The 9,278-nt window shown below is 43.9% G+C and overlaps 1 long non-coding RNA gene across 5 annotated transcripts; it reads left to right on the plus strand.

Moving 5' to 3' along the window:
• Positions 1-741: 741 nt before the first annotated feature.
• LOC106865630 lies at positions 742-7,982 on the plus strand. 5 transcript variants are annotated; one of them, XR_002960981.1, is made up of 7 exons: positions 742-2,692; positions 2,970-3,209; positions 5,336-5,662; positions 5,779-6,272; positions 6,369-6,749; positions 7,107-7,564; positions 7,673-7,982. It is a non-coding gene; the product is annotated as an uncharacterized LOC106865630 (long non-coding RNA). The 5 variants fall into 5 exon arrangements; XR_002960984.1 differs by lacking the exons at positions 5,779-6,272; positions 6,369-6,749; positions 7,107-7,564; positions 7,673-7,982 and having other exon boundaries at positions 746-1,992; positions 2,466-2,692; positions 5,336-5,773; XR_002960983.1 differs by lacking the exons at positions 5,779-6,272; positions 6,369-6,749; positions 7,107-7,564; positions 7,673-7,982 and having other exon boundaries at positions 746-1,338; positions 1,453-2,692; positions 5,336-5,773.
• Positions 7,983-9,278: the final 1,296 nt, after the last annotated feature.

The raw sequence follows: 9,278 nt of genomic DNA on the forward strand, positions 1-9,278 counted from the left end.
ACTTGCAATTTTTTCATGTAGTTCGGTTTGAAGTATCTTATAAATAGTATCTGAATTTATTAAAACGATAAATTAGAAATAGAATATTCAACATGAGAATAACTACACCCGAGAGTATTTTGTAATTTCCATATATATATATATAGTATATAAACTCTATTACTATTACATAGCCAGGGATGCAGAATAACTATTTTACACCTGGTCTGTCTAACGAGCCGGACGCCCGGACAGAACAAGACCCAGGCCACTCGACCTCGGTCGACGTAATATGCCACTGCCCCTTATTTTCTTTCCCTCCCGACTTATTCACGATTTCAGTAGCAGAAATTCTACGGTTTAGATTTACCGAAAGTTATCGTACGGTCCAAATTTGTCACAACATAATACGAACAGTCCTAAAATAAATCAATCTCCTTGGCATGAAATCCAAAATTTTTCGTATCCATCTCAGCATGGAAATCAATCCGAACCCAAACAAAAAAATCTCGGTATCAATCTCAGTATGGAAATCAATCCAATCAAAAAATCAATGTCCAGACTTCGTCTCCATCGGCTCGTGCTTGATATATTTTCCGTTGTTGCACGGATTCTTTTGCTAATATATATAATATATAAAATCTATTACATAGCCACGATGCATAATAACTATTTTACACCGGTCCGTCTAACGAAGCCGGACGCCCAGGCCACTCGACCTCGGTCGACGTAATTTCAATTTTTTAACCGAGCCCACCTTCCTGTAAAAAAGAAGCACACCTTTCTCAGATTGTGCGTGCGGTTCGGGTGGAGCAGGGGTGTCGTGGCTGGCGAGTGGCGCGGGCGCGGCTGGAATTGCGGCTAACCTAGGCGGCGCCGCGCCGGCAGCTTCAACGACGACGACGACTGGGCCTGAGGCCGGCGGCGAGTGGCGTGGGCACGGCTTGCGCCGAACGTAGGCGGCGCCGGCGACTTCGATGACGACGACTGGAGCCTGAGCGAGGAGCAGCTCGACAAGCTCGTGCGGGACACCTACCGCGAGCTCGCCGAGGCCGAGGCAGCGCACACGACGCATACGTCTCCGACACCTCCTCGCCGACGCCGCGCTGGAGGCAATCGAAATCCGCTCCCAGGCCAGCACGCACCCGTGGCTTGGCGTCGTCGACCACGTGACGTCTGCTCCCACCCCCTCGCCAGCAGCTCCTCCCTTGGCCGCGTTTTTGACCTCGCTGCCACCGTGGCCACCGACATCGGCCAAACCCGTGGATTTCTTCTTTCTCATTTTCCCCCAATTTTTCCAAACGAGGTCGCCGCCTTGCTGTGCCTGTACTTGCCGCCTGTCGCCGCAGACGCCACCCGGTAAGTCGTCATGCTGCCTCCGATTGGTTGCTGGATGAATCGATGGAATTTTGTTTTCTATATGCTCGTTTTTATCCTTGTCTTGCGATTAAAACTTGTTGCTGCTATGAGTAGGCGTAGTTGATTGCATCAGCCATGAGAAATATCACATTGGATCAAGTTGACTTGCACCTGTTTGATGGAATGCTCGTGAGAGTGTTTTTTATTTTCTGGGTACACTGCAGGTTTGTTCTTTACATCCTTCTCTGCAAGCTTGAAACTCTGACCAATGTTACAAGATTTTACTTTCTATGGAAGTATTTTATTGAAACACTGATCAAGTTGGTTCAGCATTGGACGTTGGCAGCGCATTGGATTCGTTGGTGGCCGTCCTTTCAGACCGAGAACATGCTCGGCGACCTCGTCCCCTTCAGAACCAAGGTCCAGCGACCGGGAGGTTCTGCAAGCTTGATCTGAATCCCTTTGTCACGCAGGTGTACAACGGCAGCCTCGACCGGCAGTTGGGGATCACGGCGAGGTCCCCTTCACTTGCAGCAGCAAGGAGAATTGCATCACGCTGTTGCCTAAATTATTGCTGCGCTGCAATTTGTACAAATTTGTCCGACCTGTGCAAGGAGAAGTTCTGCAAATCGCCACCTCGTAATGCCCCAAAAGGTCCATCACTCTGACTCCATGATTTGCTGTGTTTCCCGTCGGCAGTAGCTTGTGTTTGCCGCAGCAATGCTTGGTTACTACCAGTTTCAGTGTAGATTTATTTTGATTGCAATGAGGTGGACAACTAACACTCTTCCTGGATGTTGCTGATTTTATGGTTAAACCAACTAGTGAAGAAAAAATATTTTTTATATGAAATCCCATAGCTTGCTTGCTTCTCCAGTCATATGTACTTGTTTATATTAATTGGTTAATATAGCTGAAAGAATTTTACTGTAGGCTGATAAGAATCTAATTTCTGATGCTATTATGTTAGAGCAAGTTGCAGCTTTATTGTTGTCCCTTTTGGGCTCATTTGAAGTGCTAACCTGATATAAGCCTCTGAGATAGAATCCAATTTTGTGTTTGAGTTCTTAAAGTCCAATTTCTACATGATGTAAAATGTGTTTTTGCGCTTACTTACCTACTGCGAGCTCACGGAGCGCAAGACCTCCTCCTTCCCCGCCTCCACCTCTCCCGCGACCTCGCCGCTCCCCAATCGCCTGCTCGGTACCTCTCGACCCTAGACAGCTTCGGGACGCCCTTCTACGGATTTGCTCCGCCAGCGATGGCGACCGAACATCCGTCGGAGAAGACGATCCCGCCGCCGGAGAAGAAGGCGCCGCTTCTGAAGGTGGTTACCCTCTAGGCCCTCAAGCTGGTGAGCTCCGCTTCTACTTCTCCTCCGTTACTCCTCCTTACTCTTCCCCTGTTTCCAATGTGTCCGATTCAACCCTTAAATTAGGTGCGCCATGGTTTGTGTATATAAATGCAGCGGCTGTTTTCCAATTAGGTAACTATTACTAGGTCATGGAAGCGATTTATGCTGTGTCTAGTAGCATCCGTCGCCATGGCTATTTACATGCCGTATAGATTTTGTTTACTGTATTGGTGGAGTCTTTGATGGAATCCTGAGTTCCTGACATACTCATTTTTAGCCCAGATTTGGGTGGACAAAATGAGTGTGGCGTAGCCGGATGAACTCAATGATAAGGATTTTGAGGCGTCCTCGAGGCTCGGCCTCCTCCCTGTCTACGCCAGCGGCTGCTCGGCCTGGAGGTGGGCCGAACTTCCAGGCCTACAGCACATAGACGGCTTGGCCTCGGCAACCAGGTGCTGGAGCTTGTCCGCGACCAGTTTATCAATCAAAAGTTCCTTCTGCTCTGCGGTGAGTTGAGGTATCTTCTTCCTTCCCTGGTGATACTCTCTTCTTCCCTTCTGCACAATTTCAAGGTTAACATTCCTTCTCACTTGATGTTTCTTGTTGATTTATCCATTTTATACACCCATGACACGAGCTGACGAGTACTTTCAGTTTGCATTGATTGTGCACTGTTCATGAAAAACTGCAGTGTCGTTTTGCTGTATTCGGCTTTATGGGCAATATAAGCTAAATTAAATGCTCAGATGGAAATGTTCCAGGTTGTGATTCAATCAATGAAAAAAAAATGAATGACATAAAAAGATAAAGGCTTGTTATATGGCTTACTTCCTATATTTGTTGATCTGATAATTGCCCAAGAGGATTTAGATTATATCTTGCTGTATCCTGAAGAAGTGTTGTATTACTGTACAGTTTCAGATACCATGTCATAAAAATAAGTGAACTGACAATACTGCATTTGGAGTCAAATTCACTAACCATCTAAAGAAGGCTCCACCAATTTTCCATTTTCCTTTCTTTTCGGACTTTGTTTGTTCGATAAAAAGCTCCTGCTGGAATTCAAGGGGTTCATTTTCTGCCGTTTCAATGCAACTGAAAAAAGGTAATGCAGATTTCAGGAAGTGCTGATTTTCAGTAAATGCAGAAAACTTCTGTTGCTTCGGTAGAGTAGAAAGCATTTGTTGTTGAGTTCAAACTCTAAAAACTGGTAAACGCACACACCAAAATCACTCAAATCATGGCTGGAACACGACATACTCAGCTGTAATATATGTGCGTTTTGTGCAATAGTGTAAAGACATATGTTCAGTTCGTCTGATATTTAACCTGCAATGCATAGGTGGCCTTCTAGTTATTATGGTGGTGTTAATGGTGTACTAAAGCTGACAAGTTTGTGACCTGAAAACGTATGCAATCTTAGTTGTTGCATAATCCAATCTAGTTAGTTAGGAGAAAGCGGACTATGTTGTGCCCATGAATGTTATCATTTGATTTTGCTGCTGAGTTGACCATTATTTTTAACTAATTGTTTCAAGAAAGATGTGAGTGCTGTTTTCAATAAGAGTTGTTTATAAATGCTCCATTTGATTCATAATAAGTGTCTCAGATCTAGTACAACTTTGTACTAAGTTAGGACAAAATCTGAGACACTCATTATGGATCAGAGGGAGTAGCATGCAAGGTAGTACTTATGTTGATAACATCTGCTTCAAGAATTTTTTTTACTTATGGTTTTTCCCCCTAAATTGAAACATGTTACTTCCAGTATCTGAAGTTTGGGCAGATGCAGAAGATACGTAGCCGCAGTTAATTACTATAAGAGTATAGTGGGTGTTGATTATTTTTCCTAGACCCAGTTTCATGGTACTGTCATACAGGTACTTCTCTGAAACAATCATTTCGGGCCTATTGCTAATCAAAGGAAAATAATTGTCACGATTCAGAGTTTTTTATTTACTGGAGCAGAGAAAGGCTTGATCATCTTAAAATTAACCTACAGCTCAAAGGAGCCTGTCCCTTTAGCTTAATAATCTGTTAACATAAAAAGTTCCACTTCAGTTTTTCAGAATCATCCTTTTCACTAGTGTGCTATGGTAGTATCAGTATATGCTTACAAACATGAACACTGAAAGTCAGTTTCAGGTTTTATGTAAGAATATATTACTAATGCTTCAGTGTCTGAGAATGATCTGTACTATTGAATTTAAAAATAGCTTCAGGTGGAGTTGTTTGTTCTTTACAAGAACGCATATTAAATTGAAGAAATGAAACCTCAGTTTTGTCAAGTTGAACATTTCAGAATTTCAGCGACAGTGAAAAAGAGTTGAGCTTATGTTCTTGTAGTTCAATAACATGTCAAAATAAGGATTCTTACTAATGGCTGTAAGTAACCCCTTGCATAGCTTGGTGAACTAAGATGCATTCCAAACTGACTCTCATGCTTGCACAAAAAGTATGTTATATGTTTTCAGGTATAAATTATATCACCAATGGTATCATCACCATGCCATCTTGACGTTCATATATCTGACCGTGTAACATACTAGCAGGCATTAACTAGTTATACTCCTTTTTAATGCGCAAAACGTATGTAAATGCTTTGTTCAGAAATTAACATAAGCTTGTTATGGTCATCTGCAGATCACGCCATGATTACCGTGCTTCTCAAGTGGATATGTGTTCTAGATGCTACCAAAATCATGGTTCTTTTTAAGTGTATAGGTGTAGGTGATATAGATGCCAATTAAAAAGAGATACGGGACATATGTGCAGTCCGCCACCAAGGAGGAGCAAGAGTCAAACACGCATCCTTCGAGAAGGCCTCGAGTAGAAGAAATTGCAGGCAGAAAACAAGGTTCAAGTCATATGCCTCCAAAGGATCCATCGATGCACAAGGCAAATGTCACACCTCCCTGTCCCATCGATCTTCGGCAAGGTACTCCTACAGCCCAATGATGCTACACAGACGTAAGTGATCTCAGTTGAGTGAAAAAATGGAAGTTCACTGTAGTACTTGATGGGAAACAAAGTCTGTGTAAGTACGTTACAAACGCATGAAAAAAAATATTGCTAAAAACATGCAGGCACCAGAGCTCCCGAAAAATCTGATACCAATCGTTGGTCAGCATTTCAGTACGTTTGATGAAGCATTCAAATTCTACAATGCATACGCCAAGCACACAGGCTTTGGTCTGAAGAGGAGCCAGCGCAACACGTATCGTAGCTACATACGATGTACGAGGGAGGGTAAGTACACAACAAGTGTTCGTGACGGCGAACGGCAGCGTGACAGGGCACGTAAGAAAATTGGGTGCAAGGCTCATATGGGACTGAAGGTGAATGGTGATGGTGGTTGCATCATAAAAAGCATGCACTTTGAGCACAACCACCAACTGTCCCTCAGCCTGTCGATGCTAGTTTTACTCCATTCACACAAAAGAGTGAACCCAACCTTGCAGGACTACATAAAAGACCTCCAATTGAGCAACGTTAAGCATGTTAACATCATGAGTTTGCTTACCAGGCTGAGTGGTGGCCGTGACAAGCTGGGATGTCATAATAGAGATGTGTTGAACATGTACGTATGGTTTTACCCCCTGCTGGCACGATTCTTTAGTGGTGCAATTTAATAGTAGCAAAATGGCTGAAAACTTTGTGAACACATGTGTTGCAGGAAAGCGAAAAATACACGCAAGGAGTCTGCGGATGATGTGCAAATACTATTCAAACTTTGATGACATGACAGCTGAAAATGAGAACTTCTACTACGATGTGCATGTCGACGAAGATAATAGACTAAATAACATTTTCTGGGCAAACGCAAGCTGCAGAGGTGCCTATGCTGATTTCGATGACTTCATCACTTTCGACACTACGTACAAGTCGAACAAATACCACTTACCCCTGGCGGTATTTATCAGCGTCAGTAACCATTTGCTCTCATCGATATTTGGTGTTGCATTGACGGGTGATGAAAGTGTAGATTCATTCAAGTGGGTGTTCAACACATTCTTGAAATGCATGCGTGGGAAGCAACCAATCTGCATACTGACAGGTTAGTGAAAAAAAAATAGAACTTCCCCTTTTTTATCTACTTTTGGATAGTGAAAAGGTAGGTTCTGTTTTATGAACCTGGAAGTTCAGATTTATCAGCTGGGCAGTTCGTTTGTTGGAAATTTGGCAGATCAAATTTGGGGACCAGGAAGTTCACTTGTGCTAGCGGGGGGGGGGGGGGGGGGGGGGGGAGGGTTCACTACTATAGTAGCTTGATAGTATTATGTAAACTTGGCAGTTCAGTTGTGTTAGGATTGCAGTTCTCTCATAGGGACTTGACAGTTCACTTCTTGTTGCTCTGCTGTTTTGGTTTAGTATAACAATGTAAGAATTCATCTCTGCTTGTGTGAACATGCAGACCAGTGTCCATCGCTGACGAAGGCTATACCGCAGATATTCCCACGATCTCTTCATAAACTGTGCAGGTGGCACATTATGAGAAAACACAAAGATTCGCTGTGAAAGCTATACAAGCTGTTTCCTGACCTGAAGGATCAACTGGCAGTGGTGCTGAACCATCCGCTTATGCCGACGGAGTTTGAAGCGACATGGCATGAACTGGTCAACAAGTACAATCTTCACGATGTCAACGTCATGGTTAACCTTTGGAATGAGAGGAAAACATGAGTCTCCGCTTACTGGAAAGATGTTTTCTGTGCACGCATGACATCTACGCAGCGAAGCGAGAGCATGAACCATGTGCTGAAGAAAGGATTTGTGAGAGAACAACATGATCTCCACATTTTTGCACAGCAGGTTAACAACTGCATACAGACAAGGCGTGAGTCGGAAGCAGCGGAGGCAACAGCTTCTATGGTATGCAAAAATAAAAATGGAAGTTCATTTAGCAAAGCCCTGAAGTTAACCTGTCTACAGTGTGGAGTTATCTTCGGGTTTTCTAATTTTTGTTGAACTAATTTGCAGGGAGTTATGAAGCCATTGGCACGATATGGCTTCGAGGCGCAAATCCTAGAGCATTACACTAGGGCCGTGTATGGTGTGTTCCGGGAACGACAATTCCATAGCACCGGTTTCCGAATTAAAACGTCTCCGCATAAAAAACTGAGTTCCTTGTGCACCACTACAACAAGAGCAAAGTATTTGCGTGGTCAATGCACGAGTTTCGTGTGCTAGCGGACGAAGCTGTAGGCATATTTGAGTGTGAATGCAAGTTGTGGGTATTATTTTTTGTCCTTTTTTGCGTATAATCTGTAGGAGATATATAAATGACGTGTGTGCATTTAAAGTTTATAGAAAAACAGTCACAACACACCAAAACTGTTAAATTTTAGGTTTGTTCTGCCTCCATGTGATAGCTATGTTTGAACGCCTGCGGCTAGACGAAATTCCATGGCGATACATCCTGAAGAGGTACACAAAAAATGTAGTTACAGACCCGGTATTTAACCGCAGGGACTACAAAATGACGGCACAGGACGGGACATCCCTAGAGTACAGGCGAACAATGCTGTTCAATGAGGCGATGAAGACAGTGAACAAAGGCATGTCATCGGACCACATGTTCAACGTAGGCATGTGAGTTTTCAAGGAAGTGAATTCACGAATGGATGAAGAAGGGATCGAAACAAACGCTGGGGCAGATCATCACACAGAAGAATGCTATCCCGAAGGGCCGGCTGTCTCCGATAAGATTCCAACGACAAATCATACTGAGGATGATACGGTGAAAGAAGCAACAAAGATGTATGCTCATGCACAGCCGCCTAAAGTTGCGAAAACAAAAAGAAGTAGGAACAAGAAGAAGGATGAAGCGCCTGCACCTGCCCCTGCTCCTGCCACTGTCGCTGCCCGTCCAGAACCAGAGCTCGACGCCAATGGAAGTCCCAAAGGTCAAAGGTTGTGCAGCAACTGCAACAAGATAGCAGGGCACAATGCAAGAACATGCAAAAAGAGGCAGATGGCGGAACAACTCCTTGAGGCCCATCAAAAGGTGTACGGGGCTTCCACCGCGACAGAGAGAGTAAAGATATGCATCAGAAATGTGCTTGCAAAACAGGATGTAGGAATACTAGATAACGAACAGCTTCTGGACACGGATGAGGATGAGGATTATGAAGACCAAAGGACGATGTAGAGGATTATGATGAAAATGAAGAAGATCAAGACGGAGAAGGCGAGGAGGAAGAACAATTCCAGACAGAAGTGACGAATGAGCAAACTCTTGAAACTGCTGACAACAACAAACCATCTCTCGCTGTTCCAGAAGGACAAAGAATGTGCATCATATGCAAAAAGAACGCTTCGCACAACTCACGGACATGCCCTGACAAGGATGAGATCCTGAAAAAGCAGCTTGAAGAGCAACAAAAATCGGGGGATAAGGATATGGTGCCACAAGGGAAGAGAACTTGTAGCAACTGTGGGAAGATTAGAGGGCACAATGGTAGGACTTGCAAGAAGTTGCAGTTGGAAGAACAACTCCGCTCGCAGATGGAGTTGGAATCACGGAATATTGCTCAAAGGAGCAGCCCCGAAGAGCAGGTACAACCAATGCGTACCTCAAGACGTA

Source organism: Brachypodium distachyon, chromosome 5 (assembly GCF_000005505.3).
Source record: "Brachypodium distachyon strain Bd21 chromosome 5, Brachypodium_distachyon_v3.0, whole genome shotgun sequence".
NCBI classification, from domain to species: domain Eukaryota; kingdom Viridiplantae; phylum Streptophyta; class Magnoliopsida; order Poales; family Poaceae; genus Brachypodium; species Brachypodium distachyon.